Raw genomic sequence first — 19,445 nt, 5'->3', positions numbered from 1 at the left:
CACAGAATTCAAAAGTCGTTGGCCCTTCTCATTCATCTTGCCAATGCCAAAATGTCCTAGGCAATCTTGCCATGAGTTGTTCTCTGCACCAATGCTTGCATTAAAGTCATCAAGGAGGAAAAGTTGCTCAGTTGATGGTATTTTTTTGACAACTTGATGAGTCATAAAATGTATACTGCTCCTCGGGGCTTTGAGTGTTGGTGCATAGGCACTAATAATGTTCACAGAGCTGACGGCTGTCTGACATGTAAGTGAGATGATAGGCAATGCAAGTGTAATGCCAACAGACCCTGGTCGTCAGCAGATGGGATTGAACCTGGGGCCTCTGGATCTTAGTGCATGAGCCTCTACCGCATGGCTCTTAGCTAAGGCTGTAGAGCAGACTCCTCTCTCTCTCTCTCTCTCTATCTCTCACACACACGCAGGATAGCTATAGGGACACTCCAGTCCTTGAGCCCTCTGAGCGTCTCCCTGAATTGTGCAGCCCCTAGACCAGTGAACACTTACAGTATTTGCTGATTCTCTGCTTCCAAAGAAGCAGTATACCTCGGCTTACCAGATTTACCTCAGATCACCACTCTGCTTAACTCACAACACTTCAATATGTTTATAGTGAAATCACATATACATTTATTTAACAAAGAGATTCAAATAGTAGATAGTAGAAGTACTGGAAACAACTGGTTACATATAAAATAAAGTCGTAACACACATTCTAGTACACAGACTTAATCAACAAGATACTCATATGTCTAATAAAGTGTTTCTCACCCCAAATCCCAACAGCACTTTGCAGCCAGACTGGTGGTGACCCTTCTTTCATGATACATGCACACCCTCCGTTAGCCATCAAGGGGACCGATTCCGTGTGCCTTTTTGCACTCCAAGATAAACCAGACCAATCCTTTGTTCTTATTCATAAACAGGACACCACCTGCTATTTGTTTCTTCCTATAGATTTCCACTGTTGTATATTTCACAATCTCTCAATTGCCCTTAGTTTAGTATACCAATAGCCTACAGGTATACAATACACAATACACACATGGCCAGAGAGGGAGCTAATTGGTTGGTAGGAGCTACTCCTGAAAAGAACATCTGTGAGGTAAGTCACCCTCTGCTGACCTCCCTTAATTCCAAGACCTTAAAAACATAATTTTAGTAAAGGTACATAACTTCTGAAATATTAGACATACATACATTTTGCAATGATTATGACGACCAGTGGGCTACTGGCTCTTGGCAGAGGCTACACATGCCACTGTCTGGTGAACTATTATGTAGATATCTGACCCAGGCGATCACTGTAAAACCCTATGCAACTCTTGTGCCCTCTGCCAATTGGCACCAACGGGTCACTGGATCACACAGAGCTGAGTTGTAAAAACTGCCTTAAAATTCTCTCAGAAAAAAGGAAGTCCCCTTCCAAAGGGCTAAAGCTTGGCAGATCTGCTGTAGCAAAACAACTCTCTCCTCATCAGAACCAAAAATTAGAGATGAAAAAAGATTATCGGGCCATCCAGCTCATCTCCCTGGTAATATAGGATTGTTTCCCTATGGTACATTTGTCTAGTATTTTGTCTAGTCTTAAAGACTTAAGCAATGGGGCTGCTAACCCTTATCCTTGGGATGCTATTCCAATGCCTAATACACCTCATTGTCAAATTTCCCCACAATAGCTCCAGATCAACTTGAGTTGAGCAATATGTTTATTTGGGCCAAGAAATTAACATGTGCCACGATCAGGAAGGTGAACTCTTGCGAAGAAAGCAAGCTGGTTGGCGCTCATTCAATTCTGTCAGGGATGTCCTCCAAGGAAAAATCAACACGCGCCAATCTCTTCAACTCAACTGTACTGCTGGCAATGTTGTATGGCAACGAAACATGGATGAAACAGAGAAGCAACAACTGTCTGTCACAGAGATGGCGATGGAAAGAAGAACTGGGGGATTTCAATCCAGGTCCGAGTCCCCAGTGAAGTGATCAGACTACAGAGTGGAGTGCAGGACATCGTTGTTGAAAGCAGGCATAATAAAATGTGAGGGGCCGGGTATATCGTGAGGCTCACTGACAATTGATGGACTGCAGCTGTTGCCAAGTGGTACCCACAAGAACTGAAATGACCACTCAGCTGACCTCCAAAGAGACGGGAAGATTTTATCGTGAAAAGACATGGCCGCACATGGAGAAGGAAGGCCAGGATAAGAGAAGAATGGAAGACATGTTGTGATCAGGACAATCTATATGAGGTCTGAAGGACTGATCGATCAAGGTGAAGCTCCAGAGCTCTTCTTGTTCTTGCATGGGTTTATGCCTGGTCCTTCCTTCCTTGACGTCAATGAACAACCACCCTTTGACAAGCAGAATCAGCCACCTGAGGCCACATCTTTACACATTAGTCAGCAGTTACTCCCACGAGTAGTCCCATTGAAGTCAATGGGAGTAACTGTTCACCAGTGTGAGTAAGGAAATGTCACAATCTGGCCCTTGACAAATGCAGTGGGCTCAATTAACCTCGATGTTTACATTTGTCGGTAGCCAAATTTACAGTGGTACTTTCCATGTTAAGTACAGACAAAACTAACTACCACTGCAGCATGTGTAGGCATACAGGAGCAGCTTTCTTCTAGCTCGAGTAATAATAGCAATGAAACCCTGGGAGCATGAGCATTGGCTGCTTGTGTATGTAACCAGGGTCCTGGACGGGTCCCAGGCTGCCATGGCCACATTGCTATTGTTGCTCAAGCTAGCACTGATATAGTGAGATCAAAGCTAGCCTGGGTATGCCTACACACGCTGCAGTCATATGTCCTGATTTCAGTGTGGACATAGCCTTAGTGGCACCCACGGCATCATTTCCTGGTCCGAAAAGCAAAGTGTAAATGTTAACCTGTTGCACTTGAAAACAATTTTGCAAGAACAATTTTCATTTCAAGTGAGTTGACCAGTGTGTAGTATAGGAATGTGGGCCCTATTAGTGCAACCCAGATGGCACAAGGCAAAAAGTCATTGAGAGAGCTCAGTATATTTTGCAGTTCAACGCATGTTAGTGAATTCAACCCTCCATTTAATTAAATTGGTCTGGTGCAGTGTTGTTTTCCTGCTATACTGAAGGCGGTATATAACCTTTTTCACAGTACACAAACTCAGATAATCATGCATCTCCTTTAGCATGTCATTTGCAGAAATGTTTTACCTCTTGCAGAAGAACAGAGTTTGATGTAGCTTGTTACAGTTTTAAAATGTTGTTTTTTTCCCCTAGGTTTTAATACAGACTGCAAAGCAGGGAACAGCTCTGAGTGATTTTTATTTCCTTTAGCTCTAGTAGCATTAAATAAGAAAGAAAATGCAGTGAATTATTAAGGACCCACCAGTGAACTGATATGAAAAATTTCCCCTCTAGGCTCTGAGTTTCCCCATCAGCCCTTAAAGGGCTGGATTGTGGCTTGGGCAACAAGCCCCCAAGGATAGTAAAAACATCCCCCATTACACCACTTCAATGGCTCCTGAGATCTTGGGTCTGGGTACATAGGAGTAAGTGGGTGCTCTGCTTCTGCTTATTCCCTCCTTATGCTTGGGCAGGGACTGGATAAGGAGGATGCACAGGAATTGCCATACTGGCCCATCTAATCCAGTATTCTGACTCAAACAGCATGAGGAAGGTTCAATAAACCCTGCATTTGGCAGTTATGGAATAACCTGCCCAGGGAACATTTCTTCTTTACCTCCACTAGTTAGCAGTTAGGGATGAGTGTTTATTTTGTTTGGAAAACTCTTGGTTATTTTTTAATCCTCAGTGTTATAACTCCTGCTATTCTTATTATCCATGTGCCCCAGAGCCTTGAACTCTCACATGTACAATATGCAGTGAGTGGATGTGGGGCATTACTCTGAAGATCAAGAAGCGAGCAGCAAATTCCTATCTCCATGAAGAAGAGGGGACCCAGGAAGGAGTTATTGTGACCACAATTTCTTCCCTGGGGTGCCCCAGGCATGAAGAAGCTACGTGGCACCATTTACTATGGACCGTGTCCTAGGGACACCATCTAGTCCCAGTTCTGCCTTTGCCTCCCTAATCCAACTGACAGAATGAGAATAAATGCATATTAGCAAAGATTTCAGTGGAACAGCAATACTATTTCACAAAAAATAAAGAGACAAATTCATCTCTGGCCCACCTGCTGATAAATTTGAACCAAAATTTTGCGCTTGCATGCACACACACATGCACACAGTGTGTTAATGGGGTGCTTTCTTTCCAGTTCTGAAAGTGAGCCAAGCCCTGAAACCTGTAGTTCTGCCATACTAAATATAACCTATTACAATACCAATCTTTTCCTACACCTGCTGTCTATAGGGCAAATCCCCCACACCCATGTCCCCTCTTGTTGATGGTAGATAGAGCAAGCAGAGCTTGAGGGAACCATATCTGTAATAACGGATCTGAATTTGCTTCCAGATAACTAAAGGGAAAACTCAGTTGTCTATGCAATAAACAAATGTTTTCAGACAGCTGGGACTTCGGCAATGTGAATTGATAGACTTACTGCTTTGATGTGGAACTGTGCTTCAACTGTATTTTTCCAGTATTGCAACAAATTATTTCAAGTATATTTTGTCCTTGAAATGTATGCAGGTTTGATCCTGCAGTCAGTTGGGATATAAGAACCCCAGTGATTGCCCAGGAATTACAACGCTCTCTGCACCACATCAGTGAGATTGAGATTTACCTGCACAGCTACCAATGTGATATATGCCATCATGTGCCAGCAATGCCCCTCTGCCATGTACATTGGCCAAACCAGACAGTCTCTAAGCAAAAGAATGAATGGACACAAATCAGACGTCAAGAATTGTAACATTCAAAAACCAGTAGGAGAGAACTTCAATCTCCCTAGCACTCAATAACAGACTTAAAAGTGGCCATTCCTCAACAAAAAAACTTCAGAAACAGACTCCAATGAGAAACTGCAGAACTGGAATTTATTTGCAAACTGGATTCCATCAAATTAAGCATAAATAAAGACTGGGAGTGAACGGGTCACTACAAAAATTAATTTTCCCTCTGTTGATACTCAAACCTTCTTGTCAACTGTTGGGAATGGGCGACGTCCACCCTGATTGAATTGGCCACATTAGCACTACAAAAAGTAATTTTCCCTCTGTTGATGTTCATCCCTTCTTGTCATCTGTTGAGAATAGGCCACTTCCACCTTGATTGTATTGGCCTTGTTAGCAATGACCCCCGACTTGATAAGGCAACTCCCATCTTTTCACGTGCTGTAATATATATACTGCTTACTGTATTTTTCACTGTGATCGAAGGGGAGAGGGTGGGTGGCTTACAGGGAATTTAGAGGCAACCAAGGGGGTGGGTTTTCATCAAGGAAAAACAAACAGAAGTGTCACACAGTACCCTGGCCAGTTATGGAACTGGTTTTCAAATCTTCTCTGAAACACAGCACTTCCTGCTGTGCTCTTCTAACCACCCTAATGTCTGGCTGCACGTATTCTGTGGCCAGGTGATTTGCATCAACCTCCCACCCCACCATAAACATCTCCCCCTTACTCTCACAGAGATTGTGGAGCACACAACAAGCAACAATAACAATGGGAATATTGGTTTCGCTGAGGTCTGAGTGAGTCAGTAAACTGCGCTAGCGCCCCTTTAAATGTCCAAAGGCATATTCTACCACCATTCTGCATTTGCTCAGCCGATAGTTGAACAGCTCCTTACTACTGTCCAGGGTTCCTGTGTACGGCTTCATGAGCCAGGGCATTAAGGGGTAGGCTGGGTCCTCAAGGATAACTATAGGCATTTCAACATTCCCAACAGTTATTTTCTGGTCTGGGAAGTAAATCTCTTCCTACAGCCATTTAAACAGACCAGAGCTCCTGAAGATGCAAGAGTCATGAACCTTTTCCGGCCATCCCATGTTGATGTTGATGAAACATCCCTTGTGATCCACCAGTGCTTGCAGCACCATTGAAAAGTACCCCTTGTGGTTTATGTAGTGACTGCCCTGATGGTCCGGTCCCAAGATAGGGATATGCTTTCCATCTATAGCCCCACCACAGTTAGGGAATCCCATTGAGGCAAAGCCATCTAGTATGATCTGCACATTTCCCAGAGTCACTATCTTTGATAGCAGCAGCTCAATGATTGTGTTGGCTACTTGCATCACAGTAACCCCCACAGTAGATTTACCCACTCCAAATTGATTACCAACTGACCGATAGCTGTCTGGCGTTGCAAGCTTCCACTGGGCTATTGCAACTTACTTGTGAACTGTGAGGGCTGCTCTCATCTTAGTATTCTTGCACTTCAGGGCAGGGGAAAGCAAGTCACAAAGTTCCATGAAAGTGCCCTTACGCATGCAAAAGTTTCGGAGCCACTGGGAATCATCCCAGACCTGCAACACTATGCAATCCCACCACTCTGTGCTTGTTTCCCAGGCCCAGAATTGGCATTTCACGGCATGAGCCTGCCCCATTAACACCATGATCTCCAAATTGTGGGGAGAACGCGGTTTTAGAGAAAAGTGTGTTCATGTCCTCATCACCACACTTCCGTCGCCTCCTTTCCTGGTTTTTCAGTTGCTGGTTCTGCATAAACTGCACGATAATATGTGAGGTGTTTAGAACAGTCATAACTGCTGTGGTGAGCTGAACGGGCTCCATGCTTGCTGTGCTATGGTGTCTGCTCCTGCTCGGGCAATCCAGGAAAAAGGGCGCGAAATGTTTGTTTGCCATTGCTCTGACGGAGGGAGGGGTGACCGACAACATGGCTTACAGGATTGGCTTACAGGGAATTAAAATCAACAAAGAGGGTGGCTTTGTGAGAAACAGAATGGCCCCCTCAAGGATAGAACTCAAAACCTCAAGAATAGAACTCAAAACTAGGTTTAGCAGGCCATTGATTTCACGGAGGGAGGGAAGAGAAAATGAATACAAAACAAATCTGGTCTATTTCTTGTTTTGATCCACTTCATCTTTCTTTATACATCTTGCTGGTAGCAGACTGTGCAGTACGACCGCTAGCCATCATCATCTCTTGGCTGCTCATTAAAAGATGGGGCAGTAAGACTGAATCGCCATGAGACGAAATTTAAAAGGGTAATGACCTGGCTGAGTCACTCCCTTGTTTGCCCAGGCACCCCTGACCTCATTGAGGTCAGTTAAAAGAGCACCCTGTACTACATTAACGACGGCTACCAGTTACACTGCACTGTGTGCTGCCAAAAGGCAATAAGCTGCTGCTGTGTAGCAATGCAGTACCATGTCTGCCAGCACCCAGGAGACATATAGTGATGGTTAGCTGAGCGGGCTCCATGCTTGCCGTGGTATAGCATCTGTACGGGTAACCCAGGGAAAAAGGAGTGAAACAATTGTCTGCCATTGCTTTCATGGCGGGAGGGGGAGAAGGGGGGGCCTGATGATATGTACCCAGAACCACCCACAACAATGTTTTAGCCCCATCAAACATTGGGGTTTCTACCCAGAATTCAAATGGGTGGCAGAGACTGCGGGAACTGTGGGATAGCTACCCACAGTGCAACGCTCCAGAAGTCGACAGTTGCCTCGGTACTGTGGACGCACTCCGCCGACTAAATGCACTTAGAGCATTTGTGTGGGGACACACACAATCGACTGTATAAAAATGCTTTCTACAAAACCGACTTCTATAAATTCGACCTAATTTCATAGTGTAGACAAGGCCTAAGAAACAAGGCTTTTGCCGCTGGTAAGACTCAAAGGCTGACTGTAGCAAGATGGTCACTGACGAGATCAGGGTGCATGGCTGGACTGTAACCTTGCATAGTGGGCAGTGCATAGTGGGGCTACCACAGGGCCAGGGCAGGAAGTCCAAAGCCAGGCAGTAGCATTAGTATTGTTTACAAGGTGGGTGGGGTATGTAAAGGAGTGTTCACCCCACACTAGCCCAGCAAGGGTAAACATGACCCAGAAGCAGTCCCAATAGGTCACATCAGAGGGAGAGTTTGGCTTGAGTTTGGCGTCTCCCCCCTGACTGAGGGGCCCAGCTGAGCAGGAGCAGGAGCAGGCAGGGCTCATATAAGGCCAGGAAGAGAGGCCAGAAGGGGCTGCAGTGTGGAAGATTCCAGTCACACTCTGGGCTTATAGCGGGAAAGGAAGAATCCCGGGGGGAGAGTAGAAGCTCTGGGATCCTGGCCCTGAAGAAAGGGTTTACTCAGAAGGCTTGTGATTAAGGGAGGTTGATAGAGATTGAGTAGGAAAAGGCTCAGGGAAATGGCAGCAAGGTTTGGGATGGTGCAGACCTTGGCCACTGATTAGACAATCGAATAGTGGGTGGGCTCCACTATTAGCCACTGGGAAAGTAGCATTGTTTGGGCTGTGGAGCGGAAGATTGCCTGAGACAGTTCGTATGGAGAGACTTTGATACCCAGAAGGGGGAAACCACATAGAGACCCGGCCAGAGGGCCAAGCGACAAAATTCCTCAGACACAGCCACAAGGGGTCACCCCAACAGTGAGTCGAGAACCTCATCACAAGGTAATATCTTTTATTGTACCAACTTCTGTTGGTGAAAGAGACAAGCTTTTGCACTTACACGGAGCTCATCTTCAGGTTATTCCTTGTTATTTAAATACATAAAGGATACAACTCATATTACAGGTACATTAACTACACTGACAGGTTTCAGAGTGGTAGCCACGTTAGTCTGTATCCACAAAAAGAAAAGAAAAGACAAAAGAAAACACCTTAAATTTGTTAGTCTCTAAGGTGCCACAAGTACTCCTTTTCTATTAACTACACTGTATTTATAGTCTGGTTCTTGTTTTTGACACATACAACCATCATTACTTTATATAAGCAGATTATGGAGTGTATCCTTTGTCCTAAAACCTGCCTTGGGTCACTGATATCACAGCAACCATGTACAATACTGTGTGGGAGGTTTTTTTCCAGTTTTGCCAGACGCTGCATGGCTGGATATCAGTGTTCTCTGAGTCTTGCAAGGTGGTAAGAGCTCTTTGTGTAGCTTTGATTTCCCCCCCGCCCTTTTTTTTTTTTGCTGTCTCTGATATGATCCCACATTATCTCTAATCACCCCCTCCTAGTTTGTTCCCTGAGACCGCACACACTTAATTCCTCTGCTGGGCAGTCAACACTGAGTCTCACTCTGGCTGTTGCTTTGAGCTAGTTCAAATCGATACATTTACAAGCTTGTTTCCAGGTAGGTCTGTTGCTCTCTAGGTTGGCAACACACTCCATTTTCAGATTAGTTTTTAGTGCAATTTTCTCCTCTGAACTTTTTTTGTGCAACTTGGGACAATCAGGGCCTAACTATGCAAATATGCAAATTACTCAACAACCCTGAATGAAGTTACCAGGCCGGATCCTCAGCTGTAAGTCAGCAAGGTGCCACTGACATGCAAACTCATTGTGTTTTGGCAGCAAGTTCTGAGCTGGATTTTTTTCCAGCGAGTGCTTCTCCAAATCAGCGTGTTCAATGTACATTTTAATAAGGAACCTACTGTGAATGGCTCCCATGTCTCCTTAGTACTGGATATCCAGGGCAATGTCTCCATTCATGATTTTCTTCCTGCAAATCATTGCGTTTTTATGGGCTCTTTATTAAAATATTGTAAAATGTTTACTGTTTATTGCTGGAAAGCACTGGGGATATTTTCATGGTGAAATGCATGATCTGGACAGAGCTTGCCGTGCTGGATGTTTGCCATGGATTCATTATGTTTGGCCCCATTCCTAGAGTTCACCAAGACTCCACACAGACACAGGGGTTTGCTCACATGGAACAGCTTTCAGAAGTGGTGCCTTTCTAACTGCTGTGAGAGGAAGAATGGTCCTGTGGTTAGGTTGCTACCCTGGGAGATCCAGGTTCCATTCCCTGCTCTCACACAAACTTCCTGAGTGTCCTTGGGCAAGTCTCTTAGTCTCTCTATGCCTTGGTTTCCCATCTGTAAAATGGGGATAATAGCATTGCCTAATCTCACACAGTGCTGCAAGTACAACTGGATGACATTTTTCAGACTTTTTGTTGGTGAAAAATGCAGATTCAGCAACACCAAAATCTTTCACAAATTCTTGTTGGGTTCACAACCCATTTGTTCGTTTGGGGGTGGGGAAGGTGGAGGGTCAACAAACCCTCCCCCAAACAACCTCTAAACGTTCCAAAATATTACAAATGTTTCATTCTGACATTTTCAAAATTAAACTTTTTGATTTTTATGGTTTGAAACGTCTTTTTGTTTCAAACTTTCCCTTGATTTTATTTAAATATAGTTTAAAAAGGGTCCAAATAGACACAAAACGGTTCAGTTTTGTCAAAATGAAGCTTTTTTTTTTACCCAAAACAATTTTTTCCATCTGTTTGTAATTGCCAACACACCAAGGAATCCATTAGTCACCCAGCTGTAGCTGTGAGGACTAATATGTTAACGATTGTGAAGCACTCAGATACTACAGTAATGGGGCCATAAGTACCTTAGATTGACATCTGATCAGTTCAGGAGTATACAGATTATACTTTCAGATGAAGGATGGTCTAATGGTTAAAATATTCAACTGGGAGTCAGTAGATACCAAGTGCATTCCCACTGCTTCTTCGTTCTTCCTGCATGGCTTAAATGACTTGCCCAGGGTCAAATCACATGCCTGAAAATAAATTCACTTGAGAAAAAAAGCCCAGGGCTCTGAGGCCCACCACTCAGGGCTGAAGCCGAAGCCTGAGTAATGTAGCTTTGTAGGGGCCCCTGTGGCATGGGGCCCCAGGCAATTGCCTGGATTGCTACCCCTAAGCTCCAGCCTTGGCTTTTATATGCAGAAAACCAGTTGTGGCCAGGTTGACCATGGAGTTTTTATTGCATGTCTTGGGGGGGGGGGAGAGGGCTCAGAAAGAAAAAGGTTGAGAACCTCTGACTTTGATCCATCCATTTCAGCTTGATAACTTGCTGTGATGTTACCACTAAAGCACAAGCTCCCTTAAAAGTGCTTTTGATGCTTTGAACTGTCATCTTCCACTGCTTAACATTGTTGATCCCCTACTCTGCTCCGCTTTGAACTAGCACATCTAACTATAATCACTAGCCATCTTTCTCCCTTTTATTGGTAACATATTTTCCTATTAATTGTGTATGTTCCGTTTTAAAGAATGGCATCTGACTTTTCTTATGTAGCTCAGTGAGGAATATTTCTGCATCATGGGCAATTTCTGTGATATGTTTATGCCTTGCTGGTTACTGTAAAAATGCAAGATGTATTATGTACTGCTGAAAATCCGGCCGGCACTTTGCAGTTTTTAACATTGTTCGTTATCGTACAGTTAAAATAAATGTACCAGATACCAGCTTTATTACTCCTATTAGGTGGTCAAATGGCTTGATGATCAGGATATTAAAGGGAAAGTACCACTTCTCAGCCCCATCGAGCCCCAACACTGAGCAACACCTAAAGATTCTTCAGAGCAGCCAAAATGTACGAAGCTGAACTAGGGGCTGAATGAAGGCTCATGGGTCAGTTTCTGGCAGAGAGGATCTAAGAAGCGAGTAGCAGCAACAAGGAAGGGAGAAGAGCGCTCCCACTACGGCCACTTTCCACTTCCACTTTTCACTAAAAATCCTACAGCCAGGGGCAGAGGCTGCTTCCTAACAGTCGGAGGAGGGGGGAGCACTGTGGGTTTCAAAGCATTGTTTTAAGAAAAAATGAAATGTAAACTGCATGTGCCCTGATCCTGTAAGCATTTGCTTAACTTTCAATTGCCCCATTGACTTGCCAGATGTGTTTGAAAGAATGGGGCAGTAGAGACTGTGACAACACTGATTGTCCAAGGCTGCATTCATATTGTCTGGCTGGGCTTTTTTGATCACATCAGAGCTTTGAACTAACTGCCAACTATGCATAGCTGAGATCCCAGCAGAGAAACCCACACCCAGTCCCTTTCCTGTTATGTTCAGTGCATGAGGAAGATGTGGGGAGCGAATGTGGAACAAAGATAAGTCACCCGGTAAGGATAATCAGGCTTTTGACACGGTCCCACATGACATTCTTATAAGCAAACTAAGGAAATGTGTTCTAGATGAATTTACAGTTGGGAGGAAAACTGGTTGAAAGACCATTCTCAAAGAATAATTATCAATAGTTTGCTGTCAAACTTTGGTGATGTAGCTTGTGGAATCCTTCAATGAATCTGTTGTGAGTCTGGTCCTAGTCAACATTTTCATTAATGACTTGGATAGTAGCGGGAAGAGTGTGCTTATAAAATTTGCAGATGATACCAAGCTGGGAGGGGTTGCAAGCACTTTGGAGGACATGATCAGATTAGAATTCATAATGACCTGGACAAATTGTAGAATTGGTCTGAAATCAACAAGATGAAATTCAGTAAGACAAGTGCAAAGTACTTCACTTAGGAAGGAAAAATCAGATACTCAACTTCAAAATGGGGAATAACTTCTAGGCAGTAATACTGCTGAAAAGGATCTGGGGTTGTGGCGCATCACAAACTGAATATGTGCCAACATTGTGAAGCAGATGCACAAAAGACGAATATAATTCTGAGGTAATCATCCTGTATTAACAGGAGAGTGGTATACTCAGCACTTGTGAGGCCTCAGCTGGAGTATTGTCCAGTTTTGTCGCCACACTTTAAGTAAGATGAGGACAATTTGGAGACAGTCCAGAGGAGAGCAACAAAAATGCTAAAACGTTTAGAAAACCTGACTATGGGTAAAAGTTTAAAAAACTGGCATGTTTAGTTTTGAGCAACCAAGACCTGAGCAGAGACCTGATAACAGTCTTCAAATATGTTAAGGGCTATTGTAAAAAGGACAGTTACTAACTATTCTCCATGTCCACTGAAAGTAGGACAAGAAGTAATTGGCTTACTCTGCAGCAAGGGAGATTTAGGTTAAATATAATGAAAATCTTTCTAACTCTAAGGAAAGTTAAGCTTTGGAATAAGGCTTCCAAGGGAGGTCGTGGCATCTCCATCATTTCAGGGTTTTAAGAACAGGTTGGACAAACATCTGTCATGGATGGTCTAGGTTTACTTGGTTATGCCTCAACACAGGGGGATGGACTTGATGACATCTTGAGGTCCCTTCCAGCCCTGCCTTTCTCTGGTTCTATGGGAGGGGAAGGGTAGTTATGGACTTCGTTAGGTACTGTGCATTTTCAGCAACTCTGAAAATCAGGCCATCATCCAGGGGCTTGATCCAAACCCCATTGAAGTCAATGGAAAGAGTCCCATTTGGACTCCTATCAGTGCCTAAAACTGACATAAATGGCTAACTTTAGGCAGCCATTAGATTATTTTGTCCTAAAGTCCTGGTTAGGAAGAATAATGACTTTGACTCCCTCAGGGAACAGATGGCCAGGATCCCCTGGGGGACTAACATGAAAGGGAAGGGAGTCCAGGAGAGCTGGCTGTATTTCAAGGAATCCCTGTTGAGGTTACAGGGACAAACCATCCCGATGAGTCGAAAGAATAGTAAATATGGCAGGCGACCAGCTTGGCTTAATGGTGAAATCCTAGCGGATCTTAAACATAAAAAAGAAGCTTACAAGAAGTGGAAGGTTGGACATATGACCAGGGAAGAGTATAAAAATATTGCTCGGGCATGTAGGAAAGATATCAGGAGGGCCAAATCGCACCTGGAGCTGCAGCTAGCAAGAGATGTCAAGAGTAACAAGAAGGGTTTCTTCAGGTATGTTGGCAACAAGAAGAAAGCCAAGGAAAGTGTGGGCCCCTTACTGAATGAGGGAGGCAAGCTAGTGACAGAGGATGTGGAAAAAGCTAATGTACTCAATGCTTTTTTTGCCTCTGTTTTCACTAACAAGGTCAGCTCCCAGACTGCTGTGCTGGGCATCACAAAATGGGGAAGAGATGGCCAGCCCTCTGTAGAGATAGAGGTGGTTAGGGACTATTTAGAAAAGCTGGACGTGCACAAGTCCATGGGGCCGGACGAATTGCATCCGAGAGTGCTGAGGGAATTGGCGGCTGTGATTGCAGAGCCCTTGGCCATTATCTTTGAAAACTCGTGGCGAACGGGGGAAGTCCCGGATGACTGGAAAAAGGCTAATGTAGTGCCCATCTTTAAAAAAGGGAAGAAGGAGGATCCTGGGAACTACAGGCCGGTCAGCCTCACCTCAGTCCCTGGAAAAATCATGGAGCAGGTCCTCAAAGAATCAATCCTGAAGCACTTAGAGGAGAGGAAAGTGATCAGGAACAGTCAGCATGGATTCACCAAGGGAAGGTCATGCCTGACTAATCTAATCGCCTTTTATGATGAGATTACTGGTTCTGTGGATGAAGGGAAAGCATTGGATGTATTGTTTCTTGACTTTAGCAAAGCTTTTGACACGGTCTCCCACAGCGTTCTTGTCAGCAAGTTAAGGAAGTATGGGCTGGATGAATGCACTATAAGGTGGGTAGAAAGCTGGCTAGATTGTCGGGCTCAACGGGTAGTGATCAATGGCTCCATGTCTAGTTGGCAGCCGGTGTCAAGTGGAGTGCCCCAGGGGTCGGTCCTGGGGCCCGTTTTGTTCAATATCTTCATAAATGATCTGGAGGATGGTGTGGATTGCACTCTCAGCAAATTTGCGGATGATACTAAACTGGGAGGAGTGGTAGATACGCTGGAGGGGAGGGATAGGATACAGAAGGACCTAGACAAATTGGAAGATTGGGCCAAAAGAAATCTAATGAGGTTCAATAAGGATAAGTGCAGGGTCCTGCACTTAGGATGGAAGAATCCAATGCACCGCTACAGACTAGGGACCGAATGGCTCGGCAGCAGTTCTGCGGAAAAGGACCTAGGGGTGACAGTGGACGAGAAGCTGGATATGAGTCAGCAGTGTGCCCTTGTTGCCAAGAAGGCCAATGGCATTTTGGGATGTATAAGTAGGGGCATAGCGAGCAGATCGAGGGACGTGATCGTTCCCCTCTATTCGACACTGGTGAGGCCTCATCTGGAGTACTGTGTCCAGTTTTGGGCCCCACACTACAAGAAGGATGTGGATAAATTGGAAAGAGTACAGCGAAGGGCAACAAAAATGATTAGGGGTCTAGAGCACATGACTTATGAGGAGAGGCTGAGGGAGCTGGGATTGTTTAGTCTGCAGAAGAGAAGAATGAGGGGGGATTTGATAGCTGCTTTCAACTACCTGAAAGGGGGTTTCAAAGAGGATGGCTCTAGACTGTTCTCAATGGTAGCAGATGACAGAACGAGGAGTAATGGTCTCAAGTTGCAATGGGGGAGGTTTAGATTGGATATTAGGAAAAACTTTTTCACTTAGAGGGTGGTGAAACACTGGAATGCGTTACCTAGGGAGGTGGTAGAATCTCCTTCCTTAGAGGTTTTTAAGGTCAGGCTTGACAAAGCCCTGGCTAGGATGATTTAACTGGGACTTGGTCCTGCTTTGAGCAGGGGGTTGGACTAGATGACCTTCTGGGGTCCCTTCCAACCCTGATATTCTATGATTCTATGATTAATCAGACTTCCAGTGACTGGCTGGGACTCCAGCTAAACAGTTTTGGTACTGAAATTCAGGGGATTCCTATGCTGCAAGATTCTTCATGTCACTTCACTCACATATGTAGGTAAGATTTCAGGCTTTCTGTGGTGTTTCAGCCCAGCTGCACTCATACTGCACTCTTTCATTCTGTTTAACTTTTATTTCATATTTTCTCTCTTCGTTTTCCTGAAACCACTTTTGAATTATCTGAAAAAAACCCCAAAGTTGGATTTAATGACCATTAGTGAGGATGACGTTGGGTGTCTTGGAAACAGGGATCAGGAACTCTGACTTCACAGGTGGGGAAATCGGGATAAAGGAAACAGACAGAATACTTGGGCCTACAGCCAGGGAACTGCAAGACCCCTCCCTTGTAACTGCTGTAGGGATAAGAGCAGTAGTCAGCAGGCAACAGAAGGAATCATAGGACATGTGGGGTACTAGACTAGCTTGCATAGTACTATTAACTATCACTATGTATTACTAAAATCAAGATTATATAGAATAGGCTTTCCTTTGAACCGGGCCAGAGTCTAGATTAACCCTGCCAAAATTTCTAATTGCTATTCATCCAGAATAAAGTTGCTTGGCAGTGTGTAACCTAGAGTGATGTGTTTAAGGCTCCTCAGAGAGTGTGAATGGTGGGAATACTGGCCGCTGTCCTCCTGATCTCCGAAGTGCCAGGCAGGAACAGACAAAATCTCCCCAAGCACCAGTGTCTCTAGTGGTGGTAGCAGAGAAGTGTAATCCATTGGTCTCAGTGTGTAGGATGACCAACAGGTGCCATGGGGACAGGAGCTGTCACGCTTAGTGGATGAATGGAAATAGCTATAAAGTTGAAGCAAAACAAGCAAGAGAAGAAAGAAAATCTTTTTAGGGTAAACCTGCTGACTGCAGAGGTTGGGAAAAAAGATGCAACAGACACACAGTACACATGGAAAAAAAGCTCTTCTCTATGGTCTGCTGGAAAATACAGCCCAGTCACACAGCACCTGAGAGCACACAGAGGATCTCACTGCTTGAGTCTCAGCACCCCAAACCCACAAACAACACAGCTCCTTACTGTCACAGCCAAGCTCCTTTTCACCCATCCAGCAGAATAACACCAAAGCTTACCACTCAGATTGTGTTTCCTTCCCCTCTTCTTCTCAGGAAGAGCAAGACGCTCTTCCATAGCAGAAAGCAGCTGCCACAGAACAGCACTCTCTACCAGCTTCACATTCAGAAAGAAACACTACAGCTCTTCATTGCAGTTAACAAGACTAGCCTTCCACAGCCACCCTACTCCAGTCACCAACTAGAGAAATACCCCCTGAAAGCATAGCCTTAACCAACACCCACCCTGGCAGTCACAGACCATTCTGGCATGTTGCCCTCTAACTGGTGGCTGCTACTACTTGGCCTTCATGAGACAGAGAGCACTACGAGAAGCCCCACGTGAGCAGAACCTGGCTCTCAACTCTGCCCTCCATGGCCCCCTTCTGTAGGCTGCCTCTCAAAGCAAAGCTGCTCAAAGTAGCCATCCCCTTTCATTTGCATAAACTGAAGATACAGACAGGCCACTCCACCAATCTTCTCCCTGCTCCCTTCTCTGCAATGCCTCTAGCTGGCCAAGCCAAGAGCTCTCTAGAAATGACAGCTTATGCAGTTTTGGACACCCAGAGCATGTTTCTTTGGCACCAGTGATCATAAAGGAGATTGTCAGCAGCGGGGAGCCAAGCTCTCCAACGGGTGGCATTTCCTGAACCTGATGGCCAGTCTCACCATTCTCCAGGGAGCAGGAACTCCCACTTTTTTCTGGAAAGTGCTCCAGAAGCTTTGCCTGAAAAACAAGTATATATAGCGATAGGCTTTCCTCTGAACCGAACCAGAGCCAAGATCAGAGATGGGGAACCTATGGCTTTTGGACCGCATCCAGCCCGCTGCTTCATTTCTTCCAGCCCGCAACAAGTCTCTGCACTGCAGGTTGAAAGCCCCGAGATTTGGTCTCCCCTCCATCCCCCACAGGGCTGGATCTGCGAGCACCGGCTCACTGGCATGTCCCTATGGCCCCTAGGTGAAGGGCAATCAGGGAAGCTCCGGGTGCTGCCCCCATCAGCTCCGCAGCTCCCATTAGCCAGGAACCACGGCCAATGGGAACTACAGGGGCAGCACCTGAGGCACTGGCAGTGCGCACCATGCCAAGCCCTCCGGCCTCTCCACCTAGAGGCCAGATATGCTGGCTGCTTCCAGAAGAGCAGCACGGAGCCAGGACAGGCAGGGAGCCTGCCTTAGCCTTGCTGTGCCTCTGACTGGGAGCCACCTGGGGTAAGCATTGAACCTCCTCCCACACCCCAAACCCCTACCCCAGGTCTGAACCCCCTCCTGCACCTTAACTCCCTCTCAAAGCCTGCACTCCAACCCCCTGCCCCAGACTTGAGCCCCCTCCCACATCCCTAACACTTTTGCCCTAGCCTGGAGCCCCTTCCTGCATCCTAAACCCCTCCTCCTCAGCCCCACTCCAGAGCCCACACCCCCAGCCGTGGCCCTCAGATCCTCCCACTCCCCAAACTCCTGTCCCAGCCTGGAGCCACCTCTCGCTCCCAGAATGCCTCATTTCTGGCCCCATTCCACAGCCTAGGGGAACCCCCTAGCTTCTGCCCTTCCCCTCACGGGCTGTGTGTGGCTCCTGACTGATCTTTTCTGTGGGTCACTGGCCCCTGATAGAAAAAAGGTTCCCCACCCCATGTCTAGATAAAGTCACTTGGCAGTGTGTAACCTCAAGTTGTGATGTTTTCCAGATTCCTCACAGAGTATGAATGGTGGGAATACTAGCCGCTGTCCTCCTCATATCCAAAATGTCACGCAGGAACATACAAAAACTTCCCAAGCAACAGTGGCTCTTCTGATGTTAGCAGGGAAGTATCATCCATTTGTCCCAGTGTGCAGGACAGGTGCCATGGGGTCAGACTTAGTGGAGGAACAGAAATAGCTGTAAAGATGAAGCAAAACAAGCAAGAGAAGAAAGAATCTTTTTATGGTAAACCTGCTGACTGCATAGGTTGGGAACAAAGATATAACAGACACACAGTGCAGTCAAAGACAGCCCCTCTTCAAAGCCTGCAGAAAAGCACAGCCTAGTCACAGGGCAACTGAAAACAGATGAAGCATTTCACTGCTGAGGGCTCAGTACACCAAACACACAAGCAGTACAGCTCTCCAAAGTCACACCCAACAGGACAAGTTCAAAGCTAACCACTCAGATGCGTTTCCTTCCCCTGCTCTTCTCAGAAAGAGCAAGACACTCTTCCACAGCAGAAAGCAGCTGCCCCAGAATAGCACTCTCAGCCATTGTCATGCTCAGAAAAAAACACTACAGCTCCTCATCGTGGTTAGCAAGACCAGGCTTTTACAGCCACCCTTCTCCAGTCACTAACTAGAGAAATGACCCCTGAAAGCATAGCCTTCAGCAACACCCACCCTGCCAGGCACAGACCATTCCGGCGCATTCTCCTCTACCTGCTGGTTGCTACAATTTGGCCTTCACGAGAAGAGAGCACTACGAGAAGCCCCACGTGAGCAGAACCTGGCTCTCAACTCTGCCCTCCATGGCCCCCTCCTGCCTATCAAAGCAAAGCTGCTCCCCTTTCATCTGCATAAACTGAAGACACAGACAGGCCACTCCACCAATCTTCTCCCTGCTCCCTTCTCTGCAATGCCTAAGACAACAATCCTCTAGCTGGCCAAGCCAAGAGCTCTCTAGAAACAACAGCCTATGCAGTTTCGGACACTGAGAGCATGTTTCTTTGGCACCAGTGACGAAAATGGAGCAAGTGAGCAGTGGGGAGACAGGCTTCCCAACAGGGGTATTTCCTGAAGCTGAAGGCCAGTCTCACCATTCTCCTAGGAGCAGGAGCTCGAGCTCCCAGTTTTTCTAGAAACCATCT

At 45.8% G+C, this 19,445-nt stretch overlaps 2 non-coding genes across 2 annotated transcripts; both read right to left on the bottom strand.

Annotated features, from left to right (window-relative positions):
• Nucleotides 1-16,633: 16,633 nt before the first annotated feature.
• LOC119852391 lies at nt 16,634-16,847 on the bottom strand. The gene has a single exon (XR_005291643.1). It is a non-coding gene; the product is annotated as a small nucleolar RNA U3 (small nucleolar RNA).
• A 1,905-nt stretch (nt 16,848-18,752) lies between these two features.
• LOC119852389 lies at nt 18,753-18,965 on the bottom strand. Its single transcript, XR_005291641.1, has one exon. It is a non-coding gene; the product is annotated as a small nucleolar RNA U3 (small nucleolar RNA).
• Nucleotides 18,966-19,445: the final 480 nt, after the last annotated feature.

The sequence above is a fragment of the Dermochelys coriacea genome, chromosome 2, assembly GCF_009764565.3.
Source record: "Dermochelys coriacea isolate rDerCor1 chromosome 2, rDerCor1.pri.v4, whole genome shotgun sequence".
NCBI lineage: Eukaryota > Metazoa > Chordata > Testudines > Dermochelyidae > Dermochelys > Dermochelys coriacea.
The sequence above is the reverse complement of the archived record's forward strand: the minus strand, read 5'-3'. Positions and strand labels throughout refer to the sequence as shown.